Source organism: Ambystoma mexicanum, chromosome 3q (genome assembly GCF_040938575.1).
Source record: "Ambystoma mexicanum isolate Mex_15411 chromosome 3q, UKY_AmexF1_1, whole genome shotgun sequence".
NCBI classification, from domain to species: Eukaryota; Metazoa; Chordata; class Amphibia; order Caudata; family Ambystomatidae; genus Ambystoma; species Ambystoma mexicanum.
In genome coordinates, this window is record NC_090926.1 from 582,903,796 (window position 1) to 582,918,400 (window position 14,605).

The 14,605-nt window shown below is 43.0% G+C and overlaps 1 long non-coding RNA gene across 1 annotated transcript in view; it reads right to left on the reverse strand.

The window, feature by feature from the left end:
• Positions 1-231: 231 nt before the first annotated feature.
• Positions 232-14,605, reverse strand: part of LOC138582770 (uncharacterized) — a 41,847-nt gene continuing 27,473 nt past the window's right edge. The window contains exon 2 of the long non-coding RNA XR_011305076.1: positions 232-1,478. This is a non-coding gene — a long non-coding RNA (uncharacterized lncRNA). The remainder of the gene's footprint in view (positions 1,479-14,605) is intronic.

Here is a 14,605-nt window from a genome sequence, read left to right on the forward strand (position 1 = left end):
TCAAAACATGCAATGTAATCCTAAACTGCAATGATAAGATCCTACTCTTAAAGCACAATCCAGACAGATTATAACAAAGCCAAAACAACATAATGTCAATATAAACATTGCAGTACCAGAACATGCAACACAATCCCATGAGATGAACTGCAATCCCAGACATGCCATATAATGCTCTCCAAAACTCATACAAAATCCACCATATGATCCCAAAACACACCATAGCACAACTATTTTTTACTTTTTATTTTCTTTTCTGTATGAATCAAATCTTCAGTGTCTCAAACTCTTAGAAAATAAAATTAATAACCTTAAAAAAATAAAGCAACTTTTAAAAAGTTCCAAAAAATCCCTCTCCTCTTCTACATATATCCACCCATCAGGCAGAGACAATCTCTGCAGACAACTAACAAAAATGGCTAGCCGGCCCCAGCGATCGGCAGCCGAGGAGAGGAAAAGGCCCCTTTATGAAAATGGACTTCGGAATTCTACAGGGGTTTCAGCGAACAGTCAGCCCACAGGAGTCAAGGCTACTATGAGGTTTCCGTCGGTGTTTCACTCGGGAGAACGTTCAGCGGGTTTTGCTCTGTGGTACACTCCTCTAGAGGTTTTAGAGCCAACATTTTTAGTGGAGATTCATTTTTATGGCTAGTGTACAGTGGGCCAATAAGGAATCGTGGTGGTGCCTGGAGATATCTGACAGTTTCTACAATGGCGCAGCAGGCCACAGTATTCCAGTGAGCGGCACAGATCAGCAATGGCCCATGTTGCTCCAGGGTACATGTGTTCAGATACATGTTTCTATGCTGAGCCTTACTGGGAGAGAAAAGGTGCAATGCGTTCAGGTCTACCTAAAAGGTCAATAGTGGCCCGGAAACACTGGCTACTGACCAGCGTTTTCTGGGTTGGATGGTGGGGCATCATCCGCACTGGTTGGTGGCACATTGTCAGCCAAATTGTGGGCGTGCTCCAAAAAGAGATCCTTGAGGACACTCAGCTCCTTGGTCAGCAGCTTGATCTTGGCCTCAAGGCGCTCATTCTCCTCCTTCAGTTGGGTGACACGTTGCAGGGTGTCTTGGGCCTTCTGCTTGCTCTTTAAGCGGCTCTTCTTGACAGCCATGTTGTTGCGCTCACGCCGTTGGCGGTATTCGTCGCTGGCTCGGTCCATGCGGCCTCCCTTCTTGCCCTGCTTGCTTGACGCTGTGGCTTTGCCACTGCCACTGCCCCCACCACTGCTACTGCTGCTGCTGCAGCCACCACCCCCCATACCACCAGGGCTAGCAGGCACCAGTTGAGGGGGCTGCTGGGCCAGGCCTGGTGCCCCGTGCATGGTGCCCAGCCCATTCTGTTCAAGGGTGCCGTGGGCTGGCGGTGCCTTGCTCATCGGAGCCAGCTCTCCTGCACTTTGGTTCAACAGCCTCGTCTCCTGGGAAATGGGCTTTCAGCGGGCAAGAAGCCCTTTCTGTGCTGGATTTACCCTAGAGAAAAGAGATAGGATAGAGGTTACAAATCTCACCAGGGTCTATGGATTTGTTTTTTAATGAATGCAAAGATTGTGACGGCTGACAGCAATGGATTTACAATTCTCAATCAAAACCATTATGGAAATAAACTCCTTTTAAAATGTAATAATCCCCATCTATCGTTATGTAAGTGTTGTACTTTTCGTTTTGAATAAATAATCCATCGCAGTGTGCCAAAGTGATATAATATCAGGATATACATTTTTCCACATCAGTGTTATTATTGATCGGAAATGGAAAAATAATAGGAATTATGGCAGTAACATACATACGCAGCCAATTTGATTGGTCTATTAAAACATAACTCCAATTAGATTTTAATGTATTCCCTAGACCAACAGTCTCACACAACCAAAAAGTATGTTACCACAATGGCCTTTCCGTTGCAATCCTTGGATAATATGAGCAGAAAGGGGTTTTCATTTTAGCCAACTAGGTCATTGTTCTTTTGATCCTTTGAGAGATACTAAAGCCGAAATGGTGATGGATACTTCTGGGTTTTTATTATCAAAGAATTGTCATTATTCAGTCACTAGGGAAGATAGTTTTTCTCTTGCCTAATGACCACTCATCTAATAGTCCACCATTTGCTTCGATACCAAACACAGTAGAGATCTATAAATGCAAGTAATCCCTCCTACTTTACCCTCTTGCTTATAGAAAAGTATAAAATCACACGGTTTATGAATGATGTTAACTTCCGCTTGTCCATGACATAACAGCACATTTGTAGATATTAAACCAACAACTGTACGGAAATGTGGAATTCCACTCAGTTTAGAGAGGGACTTGAATGTTCACGAAAACAGCGAAAAATGTCACAGTTCTTATTCTTTCGGCGACTCGCATAATGTCAAAATAAACCCATATTTCCTAATTGGACCTTGTTTTAAACAGGCCACACGACCTAGTCCAAATAATACAGCCTGCCTGGACTCCCCGGGACTTCTTGTTTTGTCTGTCTATGCAGAAACCAGGTACACGTGTGCTCCCTCTCCGTCATGTCATAAGGTAGGTAGAAGAATGCTATTTTGGCATATCTACAGATACCTTTTTTAGCTTTAAGTGTATTCTTCACATTGGGTATTATTTCTCCCTGGCCATGTTGTTATATAGCTTTGAGACAGTGCGCTCTGTTTAAGGGAGCAGTCCCACTATGTTCATGCAGCAGTGCTTAAACAAGTTGCACGTCTATTCTGCAATATGGTGTCAGCATTTAAACCCATTTCTAAATGATTGCATTCAGTCATTGATTCCCGTTTGCAGTTAATAGCAGTGCTTAGGTCATGTTTGCCGATGGTTTTTAAGTTTAAAGTACGGCACGACCTTGGAGCATTGCTTATTGCTATCACCCATGATTTCCTTTTTCCTGCAGTACAGTTTTACATCCTTTACAAAGCTCAACATTAGAATGGAATGCACACAATGCATACATTTCAGTCACTGCAGGTATTCACATGTCCATGCACACGTCTATTAACATTATGATATATGGGCTTCACGTACTATTTTAGACACCACTCTAGTCCCATATATTTGAATTTAAATAAAATTGTTGAATTGATAATTCACAAAATGGCAACCGAACAAATTGTCAAGCTGTTAAGAGCTTGATTTGGCAAGAGGACGCAGGGTTTTCCTGTTCTTGTTTTTTTTCTGGTTTGTGGGTTGCATAGTTAAGACGTCCTGTGTTTTCTTTTTCTTGTTTTTGCTCAAACATGTTATAGATCGGTTGAGTTAAATCGATGTACGTTTTTACTGATTCTGGTGCCACTATTCAAGGTGGGGGATCAAACAGTGCAGGGAACTAGTCAGCTGTGCTGTTTTCATAGGGCGAATTACTTGGTTAAGTAATGGTAGCAGTTCTCTCGTGCACTGGAATAGAAGGGACCGAGCTTGGTAAATTATAATTCACTTTCCGTCATTGGTGGCAGGTCTTGGATGATACAAGGAAGGGCTGAGGCACTGCTGGTTCTGCCCTCGTTATAATATCCTGTTGCATTTTTGTAAACCAGTTTAATATTTGATTTATGTGTGTAGACTGAATCGAAAGCTTGGCGTCCAGTGTTTCAAACAATTTGGTGAGGGAAAGCAAAGCCATATTCATGCCAGACAATGTAATTTCTAATAAGGAGGCCTCTGGGGCAGTGGGAACATGATTAGGAAGTGAGAGTAGGGGTTGCGGAAAGGAGGGGCAGCCACAGTCTTGCGAGGAGAAGGGTGGCTGAAGGATAAAGAAAGAGTCGAGTTCATGGACGGATTGCTCGAACATGATCGGCGACTGTGACAGACGGAGTGTTAGGAAGCACATCAACTGTTATGGTTGAAAGCAGGGGAGAGGTTGCATTATGCAATCGTGAGGTAGATTTTTCGCAAGACCTGAGGCAATTTGAGCCGGTTCATTAGAATAGTCAGAAGCGATCATGATGGCTGATGTTTGTAAATTGGTAGTTGTTTGATTTACTTCAACGTTCTGAGTGTCATTTGTAGGTAGGGGTGGGACTGATCTGGGAACGCTAGGACGGGCGATAAAGCATTAGCAGAGAATCTTTGAGTATCGTTAAAGCCTGCTGCTATGAGGGAGTCTGGTATATGATTGCCATCAGTATAACTGTTGTTACATTGCAGCATATCAGGAATAGACTCTGCAGCGATGGGCGGGGTGTTAATGCCGCCCACTGCCAAATGAGAGTTTGCTGGTTCCTCGCAAGGAAGGCAAACCTCTCTGATGTCACCAGCTGGAGTTTTTACTTTTGGGATGTTTACAGCAGCTGTCGCTGTTTTTGTTGCGGACTGTACAGAAGATTGTTTGGGAGGTGTGTTTGGGAGGTGTGGCTTTAAGAAGCAGAGATGCTCTTGTGATAACCATGCGAGCCGGCATGCCCGACTTTAATGTGTACAGGCTTTTATGCATAAACTGAAGTTCAATGTGAGAGACTCACACAGTGAGGGGAGACGATACCTGCACAAGGAGGTTGGGGGCGGGGCCTGGGATGCACAGTAGTAATATACTACAAACAGCTAAATACTCTAGAAACAATAAATATAAAGGCCTGTTAGGGTGTTATATCAAACCAACAATATACTCTTACCAGCAATGTGATTCAGGAATACCGTGTTCCACAAGGAGAAGAGTCCACGACAGCAAATCAGCACTTCTCAATTGCGCGGTTGCGCACACAAGCCCAGTTTCATGGAGAAGCTGGTGTTGGGGGAAGGGGCCTCGGATGCACAGTAGTAATATACTACAAACAGCGTAATGGGATTCAGAAATAGCGTGTTCCACAAGGATATGAGTCCACGGCAGCAACAAGGCACTTTCCAGCACTTCTCGGTTGCGTGCCATACAGTATTGTCTTGTTTGTCAGTCCAGAGGTTGAAGTTGCACATGAAAAGTATGTTTCTTGATAAGAACTCAAGTGAAAAAGTGTGATTGCAACCAAGACGGCTGTACTGTGTCTTATAGCTTCACGATGATGAATCAGTTTGGTGAGTTGGTGAAATACAAAAGCAGATATTCAAAGGATGTTTATGATGGAGAAGACACTGTTTAGAGCTCACCTTTTAGAGTTCATCGAATGGGTTATATGTGATTTTAACGCTGAGATAACATCTAAATGCATATATAATGAAACCTAAATAACTTTAAAATTATTTACGATGCAGCTTTTAAATCGTGCCGAATATCTACATGCAGATTGTTTCTATAGTCTGTGACTGCCATCTAGTGGACATTTTAATAATTGGTTTCCTGGTTTTGTGGTTTTTAAATGCCTTTTCACTAACTGATATTACATTACTTTCTACCTACATTTGCCTTGCAAATATCCTTACTCGGGTCCTTTGTCCATGGAAGCTGCTTAACCTCACAGTTTCTCTCGAGGTCTTATGCATCAGACACTCTTCTACTACGTCTAGAAACTGATCACACCGGAGGGAAAAGGGAAGTGGATAAAATAAAAAAGGCACAGGTTCACTTTCTTCTCAATTGCTGCTCCCCTGTTGAAGAAGGAACATAACATGAGTCAATCTGAGCTCTGGAACACCTACACTCCTATATTCCCGTGATACGGGTGTGTCCTCAGCTGTTGCCTTGAAAAAATAAGGTTTTGCCAGAAAGACTGTATTGTATTATTTTCTTCTGTAGTCTTGACTAATGTATTTTCTTCTGTAGAGAAAACCTCATATGCTTTTTCACTTAAGTCTTTTTCCATGAACTGCGTTTTTATATTGCTTGCTCTCACTCCTGTTGCACCAAGGTTTCTGAGTAGACTTATCCTACTTTTCCTTTATCATAGGTTCTTTACCTATTATTCAAATTACTTGCCAAATAACATTTAGCAATGGTTTAGTATTGCCTGCTTCTCAAAGTGTAATCCAAGTTACATTTTAACTATTTACAAACTTTGTTTTAATCCTAAAACATTTTAAGAACATAACCCTTTTAGGAGCCGCTTGAAAAGAAAACATGCTCTTGATGCGAGAGCTGCTTATCCTTTCCTCCTGATCTCCTCTACATGCGTGACATACCTCACTCCGTACCTCGCGTCGATGCAGTCCCAAAAAGTGCTTCTTACCTGCGAACCGCGCTTTCACTGTGCCTTTGGCGATCCGTGCATGCCTTTGCTTTCTTCCTCAGCTCAGCAACACATCTCCGGCATATGCAAAGATCGGTCCCGAAAAAGCAGCTCTTATTGCTAAGCAACCCAAAGGGATAAACATGATCCAAAGATGGCTGCCGACACGCACGCGTTGCCTGACGTGTCCCCAGCAAAATAGAAGCTTGTCAGGCACGACGTAACATCTCCTGTGCTCCACGAAAACAAATCTACAATGGCGATTGCACGCGCATCGCTTGACTTCCCAAAAACAACATTTTGAAAATGTAACATTACGCTCCTTCACTGAACACATGCAGGTGGCTTTTCCACTGTTGCCTTTAAGAAATAAAGGTATTTTACAATTGTTTAAAATATCTGTACTGCTAATAATAATTTGGAGCGGAGTGCAAGGAGTGTTTTCAGTACTCTGTACTTGTGCTGCTTGCTTCATTGAAAAGACATTATTTGGGAAGTATTTTAACTATTTTGACTCACTTCACCAGTTGGAAGAGATTCTGCTACTTATATCCCATTTGGAGCGGAGTACAAGGAGTGTATGCAGCGTTTGGGGGTTTTGGAGGGTGAGGTTCCCGCGACCGGACGAGTTTGCTATATAGGATCGGCTGTGCCGCGTGGGTGTAAATCCACCCCGCCTCCTCCGCTTCTTCTTGCCCCCAGCAGTGTATAGTAGTCCTGCCTCTCTACTATGACACTACTTGAGACTTTGCAGTCTGGTGTTTGATGGTTTGGCCAGCTATTTAGAGAGAGATTACAACTTTTTGCACGCACTGTGTTTCTTTTGGTCCATCATGTAATTAATTCTCTGGTGTTGATGCTGAAGAGCTGTGCACCTGTTAGAGTAGGCGCAAAAACGGCAAAGAGGAAGCCTATGTCAGAACTTGGAATTGACTCAGCATTAGCAAATGCATCTTTCTAAGTACCTGTGTTGCCTTCAGATGGTATTGACATTGATACGGTTATGGAGAGCGGCAGACTGTAACGTGACCCCTTCTGATACTGTAAGCTCTAGAAGAGCTTCCAAGGGTTGCCTACAGCACACTGTCCAATTGGAGGAAAAGAACAAGGTGACTGAGATGGTAAAGAAGTCAATGAAAATCACAGACTTATCCACCACTTAATATATCTCTGGGGAAGCGTGCTACAGCCATTGTAGAACTCTGCACTACCCACACTGAGCAGTTAACTGCCACTCTCCCCTGTGTTGGTTCTAAGACTATTGAACAAGTGGTAAGGGTGTTAATAACCCCAGGAGTGGAGGCGTGCTTGAACTCATCCATGGTTGTTAGTACTCCCTCACGAAGGGCACTATCCATTGACATCTTGTTAAGTTCTGTGGCAACAGTAGCTAGGATAGTTATTGATGATGACCAAACCGCAGCCTGCATCTGCCCTCATACTTCCACACAGCTCACATAGGTCTGCAGTTCATTGCAGGCTTCAACGTAATACAATCCATTCCAGTATACCTTTGACAGACTTTACATTCCGTGACGCAGTGGACATGTGCAGGCGACTAGCGTCTCACACAGTCATGCACTCACATTAACGCCACAGCAAAGCGTGCCTGCACATGCGCACTCGCGATATAGTAGCATAACACTACTCGTGGCGCGCATGCGCACACAGTACAGCCATGCACAGCTCTGCATTTTAGTTTCCTGGCTCACACACAGCATCCCAGTCGCTACATGCTAACGCAGCCCCGCACGCCAGCCTGCACAGAGCCCGGGACTTCAATTCCAGGTAAATACTTCTCCCGATTTTGCCACTCTACACAGACCCCCTTTTTCTTACCATTTAACTTAACGGGCGCACGCATCTCGTTTCTATCACAGGACAACTTCAGGTTAAAAACGGAAATTAAGAAACACAAAACCACCATTACATGCTGGTCTCCAGCCTTATGAACAGTTACCACTCTGCCGGCACCACGTGCATTTCCTGTGTTTTATTGCGCAGTGGCAACCTAGCAAGGTGAGCACATGCCAATTTTGTGCACTTTGGTCAACACTTTCCTGGTATTGACCGTCACTAACAGTATTCTTACCTAGAACTATATGTTCTTTGAGTCTTGCAGCCATCCACAGCCGGCTGCCAAAAGCCCAAACCATTGGGCACCTCATGCCATTCCTGTGCCACAGTAATTCCAGATCCATGCAGATCTGCAGCCCCCAAGGTCAGTCCCGTGTCTCCCTTGTCCCTGATTTTTAGTGGTGTACCATATTCATGGAAATTATTATGTCTTGTGTTTTTTAATAAAACAAAAGTTTTTAACTTTCTACTCAGTCACTAATAGAGTCCCCCTGTCTCTATTTTAGGGAGACCGACTCCAGGCCCTAGATTAAGGCTTTCAGCCGAAACGTCTTACCGACCAGCCCCTCCATACTCCTCCTGGTCCCAACATCTTCTTTGATCTACATCTAGATGTCGACCACTTGTTAGGTCACCCTCCAGCCTGGCTATATATAACCAAGAGTTTTTTCATTCATTGCTTTTGTTTTGGTTATTGTGTATTGATTACATGCTAATCACTTGTCACTATAGGTGGTGGTTACACATTGTTTCTTTTAAACACTATCTTGTGTTGCAATTTATTTTGCCATAAACAGTTGCTTGAGGAAATGTTAAGACAAATAATTAACCTCCTTGCAAATTCTGTATTTGTGAATGAACCTTTTGCATTTTCTGATTGTTTTTTTCAACAAATACTTTTTTTTTAAAAAACTACTGATGCATGATTACTAAATGCATCCAGCAGCAAAATAAATTTAAAAAGCTGACAGATTGATATCTATTTGTGTCTGAAACTCCTCTTTGTGCATTCTCACATTTAAAGTGTTTCTGTATCTCTCTTGACATAATAGAAATAACCTAGGCCTACTAAAATCAAAAAGTAGTCCCCAGAAAACTTCACACGTCAGAACAGACCCCCTTTGTTGACCAAGTATTTCCAGCCCATTGTTCTGCCGTAGTCGGGCTATCCCTCCAGTTACCAATACCTGAATTATATGCAGCGGCAAGAAAAGAGAGAGAATCTTTTGACACAACTTCACGACAGCCAGCAAGAGAGCATTTTGGAGAGAACTACATTGGACCATCCTACAACTGAGGTCAGTAAGGATGGGATAGAACTGAATAATCTCCAAATAACCACAGGCAGTATTTCCTCTGAGCCAATGTTTGGCATCTTGGAAACTCTATTGGAACGGGTGCTCACTAAATGGGATGCCATTAATATCTGGCTGGATGAACAGCGTATTTGCCAAATTTAATATCTGGTACCTTGAGTAAACTTCAGCACTCCATAAATTATCTTACACATTTGGTAAATACTTCAAATTCAGATGTAACCACGATTTTAAAAAATTGAGGATCGACTAGCATCCGTATGTTCAGTCACGCTGGGATGTTACTCAAACTGACCCTGTGTCGGCAGCTTGGTTTGAACGTAAGAGGATGAAAAGAAAGACGGTGCAGCAGGTCTGTATGTATGAACAACTGTCCACAAAGATGAAAAGAAAAACCCAGGAGATAGCGGAGAGGACAGGCCAGACCAAACATTCCCCTCTTCAGAGTGGTAGCCTTGTACTAAAAGAGGCCAATAAGAAAAGGCTTACTGTTACGTAGTAGAAGGGTTTAATTATGCCAAATTAGTAGAAGGGTTTAATTATGCCAAATTGTGCTACCTTGGCCCCTCAAATGATTGAGGATGTGAGTCTAAAGTTAATCAGTGGAAGACCCAGTAGATATAAAGGTACCTTGGCAGTAAAGGGACAGAAGGTGGTCAGCAAGGCTACAATGGTCAACATATTTCTGTTAATAACGTTCAAAAGGCAAGTAAGCCACTGTTAACAGAAGCAGATACTACGTTCTACAATCTACAGACTCTTCGATAAACATGCCCCTGAGAATATCAGCCAACGGGGTAGCAATAAATTGGATGTTATGGTTCAAACAGATGTGGGGAGTTCCAGCTGTGAGAAGTTTTGTATTCAACCCTCACATTGTTTACAATTAATAAACAATGATAAAACTAAGATCCTGCTAATACAAAGCATTTTCAATAGTGCTGCTAGCCTACCTCTAAATCGCTGAAGGCTGGTGGCATTACTTCACTCTATGATCCCCTTTCGATTTAGAACGAGTGATGATATCCGGCTTGTAGACATCTGTGAGAATGCCACCAAAGCCCCCACACCAATATTTTTTCATACAGAAGGCACTATTGCGGACATAATGGATCATAGCCCTTTGTTATGTAAACTGGGCTATGAATGTACACAGCTTGAGGTGGATGGAACTCAAGCATGTAAGTATAGTGAAGATTCAATGGAAACAGGCGGGGAGTGATGAATCTCACGTAGCACAACGCCTGACCAACTTTCAGCTTTAATCTCTACCACAAGTGCTAACCAAGTGCTAACCATGGCAGGATCCCTCATGAAGTTGGATCTAAGTGGGGGGGAGGGGGAGAGTTGCATTGGGCTTGGTTAGTGTGAGAAACCAGAGAGTCTTCTCACTGAAAGTCCCTTGAGATCCTTTGTTCAGGTGGCCAGGGAAGGGCCATCGCCCTTAGACCCCACCCCGGGCGGCAGACATATGACGAGAGATCATCTAGGCATGGGGTCCTTGGGTTCTGCGGAGGGAACACCCTTGGGCGAGACGCAGTATCTCCCTTCTATCAGTTACCCACAATCGCACACCCTCCTCTCTTTCTGGGATATTGTCAGAAACACAACACCCACCCCCATTTTCACACAATACCAAGAAGAAGAGGCAACCTAGAGGAGTAAAGAGAGGAGTAAAGATTTCCAATACAAACACACTAAGACACAGAGGACAGACTCTCTTATTCTGATAGCAGGTTGTTCGGTCAACGAGGTCAGGCAAGGTCAGGCAGACCCAACCCTGACCAAACACCTGCAGATAATTAACCTCTCCCAGTGGTACAAAAGGAGACTGCAGGGGAAAGGCTGTCAGTTGCTCTTGGGAGGCCAGGAGGGAGGCTGCAAGGCTGAGACTGGCAGAGGATCCCTACCTAAATCCCAAGCACTCAGACAGCAGCAGTTGGGCTGGAAGAAGAGAGGATATTTTGTTGAATCCAACAAGGGAAACCTTTTAAAACCCGGCCTAAATTGTTATCTGGACCAACAGAGCGGCATGCTGGAACGCTGACCCGGGGTGTCTGAAGGGTGGCAGCAGGGCAACATAACCCAGGTAAATAACAAAAGGGATAGCTGAAGTGAAAGTCGAAGTGGTCATGCAGAGGTCTGTGAAAAATCCTTGCACACTCTAAAGTCTTCGACATTAGTGAAAAGTCTGAGCCTGACTGAGGGAGACCTGGAATGTGAAATAAGTTAGGGGAAGGGAACCCCTAACGAATATGAATGAAGGTTGGGGAAGGGAGCCCCGACAAAAGATGATTGAAAGGTCTGAGCCAGGCTGAGAGTGACTTATGTTGAATCAGGTACTTTTTGATGAGAGGTCCGAGCCCGACAGATGGAGACTTGAAAACTAGTGATTTTAACGTGGAGGGCCAAGTGGGTCCCAACTCACGTTTTTAACTGCCTTTTGGTGTCTTGACCCAGAGTGGGTCATCCTGTCTACGTGTGCCGCCTTACCCCATGCTGTTTAACTTGGGGTGGAGAGCTGACTCAACCACCTTGATTATATATGCTATAACATTGACTTTCCTTTGTATACATATTCCCCCTTACACATTTTTGCATAAGCTTAGGGCAGGCAATAGGTTTCTTAGTTTAACTATTATTGTTTTTCGACTAAGATTGACTAGGACTGTTTTTTCTTTATTTTGAATGGTGGCAACAGTGCAAGTTAGGAAGTCCTCAACCCATTTAAAAGTGAATAATAAACACCCTTGAACTTGCTCTTTTGTGTTGTGTCCTTACTTGAGATACCACGGGTTTGTCACATTAGCCAGTATGGTGGATCGAAGAGGGCTTCCTTGCACCTAGCTAAGATCATGATCCCGTCCTCCTCTTCTGCTTAATTGGAACACTTTTGTGAACAGTCATCTATACGAGGCAGATGATTACTGGATCAAATAGACATATTTTCGGTGGTTGCACTGCAGAAGACTTGGCTCATCAAGCCGTTGGCAATAGATGGATGGAATATTAATTCTCGAGTAGCCATCCGGGGGACCTCGGGGACGGCCAAAATGAGGGTTAATCTCAAGGAAATCCTGGGGCTTAGTGGAAATTCCATGTGTGTCGGATTATGTTTTAATCATCAGAGTTACTCCACCATAGAAGCATGCTTTTCATTCCGTTGGAGACTTCCTTGTTGTTAATATATACGATGCTCCATACAAGAAACAACATAGGGAGATCATCAAGGAAATAGAGTTTTGTATATGCTTTGGAGGGCACTATCCTTGTGATTATTGGAGGGGATTTCAACTCAAAGATTCCTCTGAACTTGTTGCCTGCCTATGGTGATTTGTACTCTTCGCTGACATTAGATAGGGATAATGCTCTTTTGATATCTTGTCATCAGGGTAAGAGTTGGGCTAGTCTGTTGTATACTGCTGGATTCATTATGGTAAATAGTGCGTATCCTTCAGACAGTCCGCCTAAATCACACGCTTAGGTCATAAATGTAGTACAATACTTCATTATGTCTTCATTACTAACTTTTCTGATTTGATATGGATATCTGGCAGCATGATGGAAGTAACCATTATCCACTAGTTGTTTCCTTGAATCTACCCACTGAGAAAGAGGTCCCAATTTTTTTTGATAACTTGCACATTAATGCTCAATTTAATCGGCTTTCTTTGCGTGATATAAACATAGAGCAGGCATCAATGGTAGTAATGGAAACCCTTGCCCATTATACAAGGGTTTCTGCTCTAATAAATCTTTCACTTCATAAAGAAGCCGCAGCAACAGCCATAAATGCCTTTGAAAATTATAGAGTCAACATTTAAAATCAATCCTTAGTGGTGTCTGGTTCTCATGGTAGGGTTGGATTTGGTCATAAAAAAACCCATAGACATCACTTTGATACAATTATCAAGGAAAAGAAGGGTAAGCTTTGCCGACAATTGAGAGCGCTGGTTGAGCAGAATCTAGACCCGCCTACCCAGGCCTGTGAGGCAAAAGCAATGAAAAAGTACTATAAAAAGTGGCTTAAGAACCATAGGTTTTTGAAGGCGGATGCCCGTTGGCGGGCACTAATACATGCCTCCCTTGACAAAGATTCACATACATTTTGGCAAATTGTTAATGGAAATTCTCCAAACACCCAAGACATCAGTGGTGTAACTGAACTAAACTGGGTATTGCATATAAAACAAATCTTTGGCGGAGGGGTGGTGGTGGATCTGTTCATGACAGGGGTAAGGGGGTAAACTCCAAGTGGCTAGTTCACAAGATATATATAAGATCATCACAGCTACCAAGTCCTCTTGTGCTCCAGGCCCGGATGGAATTCGTAGCACCTTGATTAAGCATAACCCCTGGCTCTAGGCCAATGCGTTGCATTGGCTCTTCCATTGGATTAGTCTTACTTAACTAATTCCCAATTCCTGGAGGGATAGTATCACAGTCCCTGTGTTTAAGAAAGGAGAGTATGCGGATCCACGGAATTACCGATTGCTGGCCATGATTGATGTGCCAGCAAATATTTGTGCACGTACACTCCTGTAGAGTCGGAGAACGGATCCAATACCACTATCAACAGCCTGTCACCGTTAACAATTATTCCGCAAGCTTGGTTGACGCGCAAGTTGTCTGTATTTGTGTTATTTATCGGTTTTAGTGCAGCGTTCGACACTGTTGACCAAACTACTTTATGGAGAAAACTTTGGGACTTGGATATCCCTCCAGGGTTACTCAAAATGATCATTCAGTTACATGACCACAGAGATTGTGGGGGCTTGGGCAAATTTACTGGAGAACGAGAGATGATGTTGTAGTCTATGTGGGGACTCATGCCTGTAAACTGTGCAACATCTTATGTACAGTAGATCTCTTGAGGACTTGCGAAGGAAAACATTACTGGCGGTGTGGGCAACTGAGTCGCTGCCGATGGATATGTTCTGGGCTGGATTTATGAGTGGAGACTGGGAATCATGCATTGTTTATTTTATTTTGTTTTGGTGAAAAATAGTGATTATCTTAGATATATTGGCTTGATTAAGTGTTGGAATGATGAATTCTTCTTTCTGTACTCAATTTCTAAGTGTAAGGGTTTCTTTTCTTTCTTTTTAGAGATTGTTTTATGTTGTGATGAAATGTTTAAACATTCGCTGTTTCTAACTATATAATATGTACATTAAAAAAAAATATCTGAAATGCACAGTGGAATTACTTTTCTACCTAAGCTTTGTCTTACTGAATAGCTGAATTATTATTATAACTTTTTTTAAAGTTCAACTTTATTGACATTTTCATGAACATAACAGAAACAAGGCTACACAGCCACATTGAAAAT